The sequence below is a fragment of the Ranitomeya imitator genome, chromosome 4 (genome assembly GCF_032444005.1).
Source record: "Ranitomeya imitator isolate aRanImi1 chromosome 4, aRanImi1.pri, whole genome shotgun sequence".
NCBI lineage: Eukaryota > Metazoa > Chordata > Amphibia > Anura > Dendrobatidae > Ranitomeya > Ranitomeya imitator.
The window spans coordinates 323,396,137-323,410,734 of record NC_091285.1 but is presented as its reverse complement, the minus strand read 5'-3'; the positions used below and the strand labels follow the sequence as shown (position 1 = coordinate 323,410,734).

Below are 14,598 nucleotides of genomic sequence, written 5' to 3'. Positions count from 1 at the left end.
CCTGTTGATAAGACCAGGCCAGATTCTTGTGCTATATCTTCAGTCTCTATTTGAGGCACAGTAGGTTTATGGCGACTGCTTGAACTTTTACACAGGTCGGGTCACCTTCAGTGTGAGTTGCCCAAGCATCACCAGATCTGTAAAAGACTTCAAAGCAGCTGCCATAAATCTCATGGTGCTTTCAGATAGATACTGACAAGGCTGGTCAGTATTGTGCACTGATAAATGTGACCCCAGCTGCAGGACACCACAGATGAAGATATATGGGATCATATCTATCAGTGCACGTTACTGATTACATATATATGTACCACGCCATGTGTGTATGAATAAAAACCACTTTTTCACCCAAAACTATCTGAAGTGTTGCCTTCCTTTTTCCTGTTTATGGACTTTTTTTTGGCAAGTATTTGAATTGCTGGGGAGGCCTTTGCACCCGATGTTGTAATATTGTACTGTTCCAATTTTCTATATACATTTACATCCAGAAATTTTTGAACAAGTGGTATGTTTACCTGTTTTTTTTTTTTTTCTAATCTACTTATTGTGGACCGCAAAACAAAAAAGACTTTGGAACCCGGCGTATTCAATTATACTACTGAGGATGAGGAAAGGATTCTTGGAATGGAGGGTGATGCAATCTTTCTCAACACACTCTACATTCAGGATATAAAGCGTAAAAATGAAAGTGATATGAAACACCTATTTACTTTACAATTGCATCTTACCACATTGGAACAATATTGTAAGAAACTTAAGATTATGAGGGGATTACGGTCAAATGTACGTCCTAATTTGTTCACCGGGAATTCATTTTTTTGCACATGGTTCTCCATGATCTCCAATAAATATGCCATGGATGTAATCCTTTTAAACATAGAATTTTTGCAGTTGGAGATTAGAAACTTACAAGATGGTATTGGAGAGTTAGAGCATAAAATTCAAGTGCACAAAAGTGGAAGAATGGACTGTGTTTAAGGAGAGAATTGATGTTAATGTAAATAAATTACATAGAACATATCCGGGTGAAGTGTCACTGGATGCACTGCTGATATTTAATTTAAGCGAAAATTATCCTTAGAAACATTATTTTAACAGGTTTACATAGTCAACGCGCTTCGAGGTCAGCGCAGGACCTCTTCATCAGGACACAAACCTGACTAGGACTTAAGGTACCGTCACACTAGACGATATCGCTAGCGATCCGTGACGTTGCAGCGTCCTCGCTAGCGATATCGTCCAGTGTGACAGGCAGCAGCGATCAGGCCCCTGCTGTGATGTCGCTGGTCGGGGAAGAAAGTCCAGAACTTTATTTCGTCGCTGGACTCCCCGTAGACATCGCTGAATCGGCGTGTGTGACACCGATTCAGCGATGTCTTTGCTGGTAACCAGGGTAAACATCGGGTAACTAAGCGCAGGGCCGCGCTTAGTAACCCGATGTTTACCCTGGTTACCATCCTAAAAGTAAAAAAAACAAACAGTACATACTTACCTACAGCCGTCTGTCCTCCAGCGCTGTGCTCTGCTCTCCTCCTGCTCTGGCTGTGAGCGTCGGTCAGCCGGAAAGCAGAGCGGTGACGTCACCGCTCTGCTTTCTGGCTGCCCGGCGCTCACAGCCAGACCAGAGAAGCAGAGCGCCGAGGACAGACAGCGGTAGGTAAGTATGTAGCGTTTGTTTTTTTACTTTTTAGGATGGTAACCAGGGTAAACATCGGGTTACTAAGCGCGGCCCTGCGCTTAGTTACCCGATGTTTACCCTGGTTACCCGGGACCTCGGGATCGTTGGTCGCTGGAGAGCTGTCTGTGTGACAGCTCTCCAGCGACCAAACAGCGACGCTGCAGCGATCCGGATCGTTGTCGGTATCGCTGCAGCGTCGCTATGTGTGACGGTACCTTTAATCAGGACTGGGTTTTTATCTGTTGCTAATGACTTTATTTATTACAGACATGGACAATCCAATAAGAAACCATGGTAGCACAAAAGGACGAGGAGGCAAGCGTCACCATCGTCAGCAGAAATGGGAAACAAGAGAAAAACAGATCCCAGCCACAAAGACAAGCGACACTAAGAAGAAAGGAACAGAACTAGTAGTAAATAAATCCAAAAAGGTACTTACTGACTCACAAATCTCTGTACTTAGTAAGGGTTTATCCTTTAGCCCATGTACTCATGTGAATTGGTTCCAACTTCAAATTGACCTGGAACAGTTTTTCAGATCAATCAAATTAAAAGAATGGTTCAATAGTTTCAAATCTGTGGGAAAAAGTAAAAATAAGTGAATTTGATCTATCCCAAGTAGCATTGAGAACTAAAAGTAGTTTTGTTTCCCCAACGAATTCAGCAGCCATAGATGCATGCATAAAAGCGTTAAAACAGGACATAGAAACTCTAAAAAATAAAGTGGGAGATGGTTATACACGCCCTAATCTTACTGAGGAAGAATTTAAGGCATTAAATTAACTTGTCCATGACGATGACATTATAATCAAACACGCGTATAAGAGTGGGGTTGTTGTCATCATGGACAAGGATAAATATACAGTATCTTAGAAGTTAACAGACAATTAAGTGATGGGGATGTGTATCAGAGACTGGACGGGGATCCCAAATTCCAGGTTTTAAAGCTCATTAAGAAATGTCTACAGGAAGCACTAAATGTGCAAATTATTGATCAAGATCTGTTGGATTACTTATTAGTTGAGAACCCCAGAACACCGTACAGTATATTATCCCAAAAATATATAAGACTCTAGAAAACCCACTGGGACGTATAATAGTCTCAGGGGTGGACTCATTATTTAGTAGAATGGAGACGTTTCTTGAAAAAATTCTGAACCCCGATTGCAAAAAAGCGACCACATTTATCCAAGTTACCACTGATTTTCTAAATAAATTACAAAGAGTATGTCTTAATTGGGAGATAATATTAGCATCGTTTGATGTTGTCTCATTGTATGCGTCTATAGACCATGATAGGGTTCTGAAAGCAGTAGGAAAAAATTGGGTTCAGAAAATATATATCAGTGGAAGGAAAGAAATTTATTATTGAAGTTTTGACCATAATTTTGAGAGAGAACTATTTTTTATTCGGTGATTATTATTTACAATGGCGTGGCACCGCAATGGGGGCCAATATGGTGCCAGCTTATGCAAACATAGTCATGGGTGCATTGGAGGAGGATCTTGTCTATGTATTCCACCACTTCCGACATGCGTTAGTGTCTTCCTCCTCTGGACAGGTATTCAGGTTGAGTTGTTGGACTTTCAGAAATATCTTAATGAAATATATGAAACTATTAAATTTACTTTTAACCAATGATATATGTCTATTTTCAAAGCTACATCACAATTTGAAAATCACCATGAGGATTTATACCCACCTAGGAGGATATATTGCTATGTTGAGGACAAAAATAAAATTTTTCTCTAGTCACCATCCATGACAGCATGGGAGGTTATCTCCACACCCTACTGGGGGACAGGAAGCACAAGAGGTTAAAAGCCCTTCCAACTCTCCAGTGTCTTTCCTGTCGCCCAAGGGGCATGGAGAAGTTATCGCATGCTGTAGGGGCCGGTGACTGCAGCGTACCTTATCTTTTTTGTTTAAAACTGGGCAGTGGTGGTCATGGGTTCGTCCCTCCTCCTCCGTTCTGATCCCATCACCAGTTGGCCTCGGGACCTTCCCGGCTCACCTGCGTTCCCACATGGGGGGTAAAGTGGGCCGGTGATCTCCGACCAGAGGCCTCCCGTAGCTCTCCGGTCATTCTTCCTCTTTTACACACTGTTCGGTGTCCAGGAAGTGACGTTGCTGTGAGAGATGCGTCACTTCCATGCCTTTCGTTCCATGGTGGAACGCATGCACTTCTGGGTCCGGAACTGCTGAACAGCGTGCTGAGCATGCAAAGGTTCGCCAAAGCCTGCTCCTGACCCTGGGGGAAGAAGGGAAACGCCTAGCACGCTGGGGCAGGGTTTACAATTATTTAAACCTGCCCGAAGACACCTTCCAGGTAAGACTGATACCCAGTATGGATGGTGCTTCCTGCCCTGTATCTGCAGAGCCCCACGCTGCTCCTGTAAGTCGGATATTGGGTGAGTCCTAGGTTAGGGGCTTGGTAGATTAAGGTCCCTCTACTTACAATACTCTCCCTCTTTTTGTAGGGAGACAAGTCTGCCCACAGTACCCCTGCTAAAAAGCCTCCAAAATGAGCTGTCTGCAATAAGAAGCTGAGAAAAGAAGCTCTGACAGGCATGCACAGACAAAGTAGTCAGGGCAGAACAGTCCTATCTCATCGAGGAGATCCATTCACTGGTCAAGCAGGAGGTGCAGTCCTCCTTAGCCACCTTTACCCCTCCTCCACCACCATTCCTTCCAGGGCCATCTTCCTCTAAAAAACAGAAGATTGAGATAGTGGACTCTGACTTTGAGTCCGAACACTCTTATCCCTCATCCTGTGAAAAATGGGAAGAATCTTCGTCCTTCAGAGTTTCAGAGGCTAGAAAATACTTTTTCTCTTCAGAATATATAGAAGAGTTGGTAGGCACAGTGCGTGCTACTATGGGGTTGGAGGAGGAGTCAGTACCACAGTCCATTCAGGATGAAATGTTTGGGCGCTTGAAAGCAGGGAAACGTATGGCCTTTCCAGTTCATAAAAACATTCTGGACCTGATAGCTCAGGCATGGGAACTTCCAGAAAAACGCCTATCCACCCCCTCAGAGTTGAAACATAGGTTTCCCTTGGATGATAATTCCCCTGCTTGGGAGATTCCTAAGGTGGACATTCAGGTGGCTAGAGTGGCTAAAAAAATCTCACTCCCCTTTGAGGATTCTTCACAATTGAAGGATCCTATGGATAAAAAAATAGTCTGCTGAAAAAATCCTGGGAGATGTCCACCTCTGCGTTAAGATCTAGTATCGCCTCCACCTGTGTAGCCAGAGCTCTCTACAGATGGCTTGATGAATTGGAAAATCATATATCCCAGGGTACATCAAGGGGTGAACTACTGGATTCCCTTCCTGTTCTCCAAAGAGCTTCAGGCTTTTCTGGTGGCTGCATCTATGGAATCAATCAGGATTGCCAACAGGTCCCTAGTCCAGTCTAATTCAGCCAGAAGGGCTCTATGACTCAAAATGTGGAGCGGGGAAAGTTAAATTGTGTTCAATCCCCTTTATTAAGGGCAAATAAGATTTCATCCAGAGCAGGGCCAAAAACATAGAGAGGGCCACAGACAAGAGAAAAGCCCTTCCTGAGCAAAAGCCTCCCAAAAAGCGTTTTTTTGTGTCCCACAATCCCAGACCCCCCAGACAAGGGGAAAGGGTAAAACTGGAAGATGGACTTCCTGGTTCCCCAGCAACAGCCTCAGCAAGATAAGCAATGTCTCCGACCCGGTGGGGGGAAGGCTCGCAAAATTTTTCCCCATTGGCAGGCCATTTCCAACTCCTAGTGGGTCCTCAATATCATTAAGGAAGGCCTGCTGATAGAGTTCGGTTCCTCTCTTCCTCTGAGATCTGAGGATCACCTCCCTTCCATCTGTGGGAGCCCAACTAATTCTAATGTCAGACCTTCAGGATCTCCTAAGGTCAAACATTATGTCCCCAGTACCTCCAGAGCAATGGGGAATAGGCCACTATTCCCATCTTTTCTTAGTAAAGAAACCTTCAGGGCAGGCGCGCATAATTATAAACCTAAAAAATCTCAACCAACACATATTTTATCTCAGATTCAAGATGGAATCAGTAAAATAGGCCATTCCCCTGATAGGCCCAGACTTCTTCATGGTGACCATAGATCTCAAGGATGCCTACTTCCATTTTCAACAATCCACAACACAGGAAGTACCTGAGGTTTGCGGTACAGCAAAATCAGCAGGTGAAGCACTTCCAGTTTAACGTGCTCCCCTTTGGCATCTCTTCGGCGCTGAGTTTTTTCCAAAATAATGGCAGAGGCAGTTTCTTATATCCAGAAACAAGGAGTCTGCATAGTTCTTTATCTTGACGATTTGCTAGTTGTAGGTTCCTCTGCTCAGATTCTCAGTATTCACGTATCAAAAACTCTCGACATCCTGCGATCTCTGGGATGGCTGCCCAATCTGGAAAAATCCCAGCTTCAGCCCTCCAAAATAAGGACGTTTCTGGGGGTTCTGTTAGATTCTGGGAAGCAGATGTCATTTCTTCTGGAAGGCCATCGCCGGATTTTGATGACCAAAGTCACAATTTTCAGGAAACAAAGATTCCCTACTTTTCTGGAAGCCATGTCAGTACTAGGCTCCATGACAGCCTGCATTCAGTCTGTGTCCTGGGCACAGGCCCACTCCAGAGTTCTCCAAGCCCACATCCTCAGGACGTGGAATGGGAGTCCCAGCTCTCTGAACAAGAGTACAGACTCCAGGACATGTAAGAGCCTCTCTAGCATGGTGGTTGCGCCCCAGAAACCTCTGCAGAGGGGTAAATTGGTCACAATCCCCCCTAGTTACTGTGACATCCGCTGTCAGCAAACAAGGCTGGGGTGCCATAGTGTCTCGTGCTCCTTTTCAGAGACTCTGGGATCAGAGAACAAGCAGCAAATCCTCCAACTTCGGGAACTGAAAGCGGTGGAGGAAGTTCTCCTGGCCGCAACCGACCTAGTATCCAGATGTCATGTCAGAATTTATTCAGACAACATGACTATAGTAGCCCACCTCAAACATCAGGGGAGCTCAAGGTTCAACAGCTTAAAGGGCATTTCGGGTCGTATATTTTGCTGGGCCAAAAAACACCTTCTGTCCCTGACAGCAGTTCATCTGAAGGGAACCTCCAATCGCCAGGTGGATTTCCTGAGCCATCAGGACATACAACCAGGGGAATGGAGCCTGAACAAGAAAGTCTTCAGGATGTTGGTAAACAGATGGGACCTACTCGAAATCGACCTACTTGCTTCAGGTCAAAACACCCAGGTTGAGTCCTTTTTCTCCCTGAATCCCAGGGACAACGCCAGGGCAGTGGATGCCTTTGCTCAAAAATAGAGCTTTCGGTTGGCCTGCGCCTTTCCACCAATCCTGATGTTGGCAAAGACTCAAAAGATGCGGGAAGATCGGGTCCCAACCATCTCGGTGGTTAAAGTGTGGCCAAAAAGGAGTTGGTTCAACCTCATTGTAGAGCTGCATATAGACGGCCCAGTTCACCTACCAGAGGAGGCCAATCTTCTCGTTCAAGGACCCCTTCTTCATCCCGAACCACAAAAATTGAATCTAGCCACCTGGTTACTGAGGTCCAGGTGCTGAGAGCTAGAGGACTTTCAGACACGGTGTAACAACTCTGCTGGCATCACAGCATGGCCTCACATCTCTCACACAATCTTACCCACTGCTCCAGGCCATGATGTGCTTTCTCTTTAATGTCAGCTCCATGTTCTGGGTCTCTGCTCTGTACATGCCTCATGGCCATGTGTATAGGGGGCTGGCGCCTGAACTCTCTGGCTCTTATAGGAATCAGGTGCATCTGTCCAATCAGTTCCTGACCAATTACCAAGAGGCCTCCTGTATATAGTACAGCTCCACCCTGTGGTCTGGGCCTGTGCAATGTGTTAGCTCAGTTAGTGTTTAGCTGCTGAGTTTGCCTGGCCTTGCTCTGAGTTACTCCCTCTGAGCTTTTCTCTGTGCTTTTGCCTTGTTCTTGTAGTCCGCCCTCCAGGAGGCAGAATATCCTGGTCCCTGTGTCTTTGTCCCTGTGTCTTGTTCTATTGCCTTGTCTGTACTTTGTCTTTTCTCGGTCTCCTTGTCCGTGGCTTCCTTCCCTGCTTTCTTTCCTTGTGTTTTCTGTCTGCTTACACTCCGCACTCTTGCGGCTCTGCACTCAGACCTTGCTTCACACTCTCTGGCTTTGCTCTGTGGCTCCGCTCTTTGCGGTTCTATCTGGCTCCGCTCTTTGCAGTACTATCTGGCTCCGCCTCCTGTGTTTCTGCACTTGGCTCCGTCTCTGCTCTTGGCTCCGCCTCCAGCGTCTCCGCTCTTGGCTCCGCCTCCAGCGTCTCCGCTCTTGGCTCCGCCTCCAGCGTCTCCGCTCTTGGCTCCGCCTCCAGCGTCTCCGCTCTTGGCTCCGCCTCCAGCGTCTCCGCTCTTGGCTCCGCCTCCAGCATCTCCGCCCTTGGCTCCGCCTCTTGCGGCTCCATCCTTGGCTCTGCCTTCTCCTCCTGTGTGAACAGGTCCCTACCTGTTCCTTCATTCTCCTTTCCTTCTGGCTTGTTTCCGTACCTGCATCTTCTGTGTGTACAGGTCCCTACCTGTTCCTTCATCACACTCACAATAGGACTGCACTCGGGTGTCATCAGAGTGCAGCCTGATTCATACACCACATCAACCCGTCCTGTGTATCCTGTGTTCCTGCCAGTCCTGCCGTTCCTGCCCTGCCTTCCAGTCCTGTGTTCTCTGCAGTGCCTCCCAATCCTGTGTTCCTGCCAGTCCTGCCGTTCCTGCCCTGCCTTCCAGTCCTGTGTTCCTGCTGTCCTAGCCAGTCCTGTTTCCTGCCGTGTCTCTGCCAGCCCTGAGTTCTCTGCCGTGTCTCTGCCAGCCCTGTCTCAGCCGTGCCAGCCTACTCGTCTGTGTTCCAGCCGTGCTCTTCTGCCAGTCCTGCTTAACGCCCGCACCAATCCAGGTGTTCCTGTCTCCCAAGTGGGATCAGCAGCCACAGCCAGACCCCACCCTGGAGTAGCACCTGGCAGCTGCCTGCTGCACAAGCCTGTCCTCACCATTAGAGGCTCCAGTGAAAACCCAGGCAGCTGTCATAGTCACGCCCCTTCCAGGGTAGTCTGGTTTGTGGCACAGTGGGGCCACAAACCCCCCGAGCTCACGCCCACCAGTCAGGGCGTGAGCGTGACAGTTTGCACAGGCCATGGCCTCCGCTGTATCCCATGTCCTACCGCTCTCAGAGCATGATGAACTTTCTCTCTACCGGTATGAGCAAGCTGAAGAATTTGTTCCGCCCTGTGTCGTTCCAATTGAGGAGACCTCGGGCCCAATCATAATTTCAAACGCTCTCTACGATCAACTCCGGGCCTATGAGGAGGAGCACGACCCAGCTGACCCACCTAGGTTCTATGGGAATCCAGAGGAATGCCAAAGCTTCCTGGAACAGTGCTTACGCTACATCCTGCAGAATGCAGCTTGTTTTCCCTCTGACCGGATTAAGGTGGCCTACATCATGTCCTACCTAGCAGGAGATGCTTTATTATGGATTTGTCCCCTCTGGGAAGCAGGGGATCCTATCGTCATGAGTCTTGGGGCCTTCCTGGTGGCCTTCCGTATAGTCTTTGACAAGCCTCGTCCTGCTGCTCCTGTGAAGTCTTCCCCATCTAGTTCCGAGAGGCGCTCTAGACGGGCGAAACCTGTGAGGAAACCTCCACGTCAAGCCATGACCGTCTGTGATCCTCCAGTTCCTCTACCCGTTAAAGCAGCTACTCTAATAGAACCCAAAAAGACTGTCAAGAGTGGACTGGCAAAGCATCAGTCTAAGACCAGTCGTAAGAAGGGCTTACTATGTCGCTGCTGTTGTGAGGAACACCTGGAAGACCTCTGTCCAGGGGATCTAAAGCTCCAAAACCTCGGGCCAGTAGGAGAGACTGCCCTTGGTGAGAATAACTCCCTTCCGCTAAAGTCTGAGTCTGTTCCAGTGCCTTGTGGGAGCTTCGGTCCTGCAGATGTGTTAAAGCTGCTAACCAGACGGAGTCTAAGTGTGATTCCTGTTCCACTGCTCCAGAATCCTGTGAAGGTGTTTGATGATTGCCGAGTCCTACTTATGAACACTCCAGTGTTGAAGGGACAAATACAGCTCCAAATCGGAGCGTTGTATACGGAGAGATTTATTTTCCACTTGTTGACCAGTCCGCCCGTCGGTCGTTCTGAACCGGATACTCTCCTGCCCGTTCCGGTCCAAAGACCCAGCGTGGTTCTGCGTTTGGAACTATCAAGTCTCCAGAAGTTTCTTGTTCCTAAACTGCTAGGTCAACCTACAGTGTTGATATCTTCTCCATCCAATCAGCTGGCTATTGAGTCACGGTGTGCTGACCTCACTGAAGTAAAGGAAACAGAGGCGTCCTCTCCGCACACCTCCAGTGTCAATACCTGTGACCAGTTCCCAGGAACATCCCTGTCACTTAAAAAAATTTCTATGAATTTTGGGAAGAAGATGCTTCCTGTAATGATGCCTTCGGATTCCATGTGGCAGGTGGATGAAGAAATTGAAGCTGAAGCTTTTGCATCTCTGTTCTTCACCAATCCGGAGGAAGAAATGGTCCAGTCTTGTCAGAGCAACTGGCTGATGGGTCTTGCTAAATGTATGTCTTCTGCTTCCAAGTGGCTACTTGCTGATAATACTAAGACAGAGACTTACTCATCCTCTAATCTTGAAGAGGAGGTCCAGTTTTTTCAGGGTACCAGGTTGAAGATGTTTCCTATATGTATTCCAAAAAGAAAAAGGAATAACGAGGGCACTCACCAGTCTTCTTATTGTGCAATAATCGCTTACTTTATTAATATGACATCTAAAAATTCAAGGTCGGGCTACCGATGGAGCCGAAGCTCAGGTGAGCAGGGGGGAGTGGAGACGACGGCCGTTTCGCGCTGTGCTTGCGCTTCTACGGGTCAGTGCAAGTGAGAGCAAGACAGCGGAAATATAGTACCGGCCAAGGTACCACCCCCCTCCGCTACCTCCCTCCCACAAACCTAAAAACACTCAATAAAAAGCACAACTTAAAATAATGCAGACGTATCAAATATATCTTACATTAAAGTCTACACAGAATATATTGAATGACCAAACATACATTTTTGTGCGCAAATACAAACATGCTAAATATCCCTATTATCGTATTAATCACATTAAAAAACAGTGTGGCTGCTCAAAGATTCTACTGAACCTAATCTCGTGGTTCTGATATCTCACAGAAATATGGATAAATCTACCCTATCATTGAATCCCAGGGGGCCCGTCGCCTCACAACGCATAATCCACCTAGCCTCAACTCTAAGGAGTAAGTTATTCAAATCGCCCCCTCCAGCTGGTAAAGACACCTTTTCGAGTCCTGCAAAAGTGAGGCAATCTACTTTACTCTCATGTTTTTCCCTTACGTGCGAGATCAGGCGCGGCACCCCTTTGCCTGTGGCAATCGATCTACAATGTTCCCTGAACCGCATGAACAGAGGTCGAACAGTTTTCCCAATGTAGTAGTACTTGCAAGGACAAAAAATCACGTATACTACATGATCTGTCCTGCATGTAATAAAATTTTCTACTACATGTGTGATGCCCCCCATTCTAATGACCCGGTCTGTTAACCGTTGATTGCAAAATGAACAATGACCACACTTGAAGTTACCGTGTGGTGCGGTTTTGGCTAGCCAATTTTGGTTGGGTTTAGACAACCGATTTCTCACTAATTTGTCCCTTAGCCTTACACTTCTCCTATTTGCTATAACGGGACCTCTGGCTGCTACAGCTGCCAACTCTTTGTCCTGACTTAAAATGTGCCAATTCCGTTTTATGGCTAGCCTGATCTGGCGGTCCATATTGTTGTACGCAAAACAAAAGGTGAATCTCTTTTCTTTCTTGTATATCCGTGCCGATGGAACAACCTTATTCTCCCTATTTCTTTCCCTCGTAACTTCCTCTTGTGCTGAAAATAATAGGCTTTCCGGGTATCCTCTTTCCCTAAATCTTTGCGCCATTTCTTCTGTTTGTCGTATAAACCCTTTATCTGTGTTATTAACCCGGCTAACTCGTAAAAATTGGCTGCGCGGTAATGCTGATTTAGTGTGGAAAGGATGGAAACTATCAAACCGCATCATGGTATTACCTGCCACTGGTTTGCGGTATAAGGACGTGCAGATTTTACCTCCCTCTATTTCTAACAAAACATCTAGAAATTCTAAACGATTTCCTCCATAATTTGATGTAAATGACATGTTCATATTATTACTTTCATTTAAATAAGACACAAAATTTCTGAACATATCCTCTGTGCCATCCCAGATCAATATCACATCGTCGATATATCTCTGATAATACTTGATGTACTGCAAAAAATTGTTCTTATTAGTATATACATATTTTTCTTCGAAAAGCCCTAAGAATAGATTTGCAAAAGTACAAGCTACCGGAGTCCCCATCGCAGTCCCCACTTCCTGTACATACCACTCATCAAAAAACATAAACGCATTGTGGGTCAAGATAAAATCTAACGCCTCACAAACGAAATTAACAAAATTCCGACTCCTATTCAAGGTGCACAAAATCTGTCCTATAGCCTCAACTCCAGTTTTTTGTGGGATGCGCGTATACAAGCTTTCCACATCAATGGAAGCTAAAGGGTACCCATCATGCCAATCAAAATCTTGTAAACTGGAGAGAAACGAATTAGTATCTTTTAGATATGCTGGAATATCCCTCAACATCGGGCGTAAAAGCCAATCTATATACTGGGACAGGGGCTCAGTGAGCGACCCTATCCCAGATACGATCGGCCGACCTGGGGGGCATTGAACAGATTTGTGCACCTTCGGAATGTGGTACCAGTGGGGTCTGGTGGGGAACTCCGGTAGCAAGCCTTCCGCTTTTCTTTGAGTTATTACCCCCAATTCTACATACTTTCTTAGGAAGGACCTAAGATCACTTTTGTACTTCTGCAAGGGACTCCCCGACAATGATCTGTACACCCGTGTGTCACATAACTGTCGTCTAGCTTCGTCGATGTAATATGATCTGGGAAGCAATACAATCTTTCCTCCTTTATCAGCAGCCCTCACCACTGTATCATCCCAAGACCGGATTTCTCTAAGGGCTAACTGTTCTTCTTTAGTTAAATTACTAAGGGGTTTAGGATATATAAGCGCTTCCACATCCTTGATCACCTGAGCCTCAAATAAGTCTATCACATTCCCCGGAGATACTACCGGCATAAATCTGGAAGACACCCCACCTGTGAAAGGCAAAACTTTATCCTCTAACGAAGCCTGGCTATCCATGTTGTCATTAATACCTAGGAGCAATCTTGCCTCCTCTCTTTCATCAGCCAGAGCCCCTGTTCCTGCCATAAAGCCTAATGGCCCAATAATAACCGGTTTTTCTCCTTCTGGAATGTGTGTGACTGGTACTTTATTATTAAACATTTTATAAAGGTGAATTTTCCTAATTGATTTAAAAAGATCAATCTTAAAGTCCGTAAGGTTGAACTCCTGAGGGATGCAAAATCCTAAACCCTTAGCCAACATTTTGTGCACCTTGAATAGGAGTCGGAATTTTGTTAATTTCGTTTGTGAGGCGTTAGATTTTATCTTGACCCACAATGCGTTTATGTTTTTTGATGAGTGGTATGTACAGGAAGTGGGGACTGCGATGGGGACTCCGGTAGCTTGTACTTTTGCAAATCTATTCTTAGGGCTTTTCGAAGAAAAATATGTATATACTAATAAGAACAATTTTTTGCAGTACATCAAGTATTATCAGAGATATATCGACGATGTGATATTGATCTGGGATGGCACAGAGGATATGTTCAGAAATTTTGTGTCTTATTTAAATGAAAGTAATAATATGAACATGTCATTTACATCAAATTATGGAGGAAATCGTTTAGAATTTCTAGATGTTTTGTTAGAAATAGAGGGAGGTAAAATCTGCACGTCCTTATACCGCAAACCAGTGGCAGGTAATACCATGATGCGGTTTGATAGTTTCCATCCTTTCCACACTAAATCAGCATTACCGCGCAGCCAATTTTTACGAGTTAGCCGGGTTAATAACACAGATAAAGGGTTTATACGACAAACAGAAGAAATGGCGCAAAGATTTAGGGAAAGAGGATACCCGGAAAGCCTATTATTTTCAGCACAAGAGGAAGTTACGAGGGAAAGAAATAGGGAGAATAAGGTTGTTCCATCGGCACAGATATACAAGAAAGAAAAGAGATTCACCTTTTGTTTTGCGTACAACAATATGGACCGCCAGATCAGGCTAGCCATAAAACGGAATTGGCACATTTTAAGTCAGGACAAAGAGTTGGCAGCTGTAGCAGCCAGAGGTCCCCTTATAGCAAATAGGAGAAGTGTAAGGCTAAGGGACAAATTAGTGAGAAATCGGTTGTCTAAACCCAACCAAAATTGGCTAGCCAAAACCGCACCACACGGTAACTTCAAGTGTGGTCATTGTTCATTTTGCAATCAACGGTTAACAGACCGGGTCATTAGAATGGGGGGCATCACACATGTAGTAGAAAATTTTATTACATGCAGGACAGATCATGTAGTATACGTGATTTTTTGTCCTTGCAAGTACTACTACATTGGGAAAACTGTTCGACCTCTGTTCATGCGGTTCAGGGAACATTGTAGATCGATTGCCACAGGCAAAGGGGTGCCGCGCCTGATCTCGCACGTAAGGGAAAAACATGAGAGTAAAGTAGATTGCCTCACTTTTGCAGGACTCGAAAAGGTGTCTTTACCAGCTGGAGGGGGCGATTTGAATAACTTACTCCTTAGAGTTGAGGCTAGGTGGATTATGCGTTGTGAGGCGACGGGCCCCCTGGGATTCAATGATAGGGTAGATTTATCCATATTTCTGTGAGATATCAGAA

At 45.8% G+C, this 14,598-nt stretch overlaps 1 protein-coding gene across 1 annotated transcript in view; it reads right to left on the bottom strand.

Annotated features, from left to right (window-relative positions):
* Nucleotides 1–14,598, bottom strand: part of HYAL4 (hyaluronidase 4) — an 86,396-nt gene that overhangs the window by 19,580 nt on the left and 52,218 nt on the right. The window contains exon 2 of the mRNA XM_069764907.1: nucleotides 2,118–2,254. The gene's annotated coding sequence lies outside the window, so the exon portion shown is untranslated. The remainder of the gene's footprint in view (nucleotides 1–2,117; nucleotides 2,255–14,598) is intronic.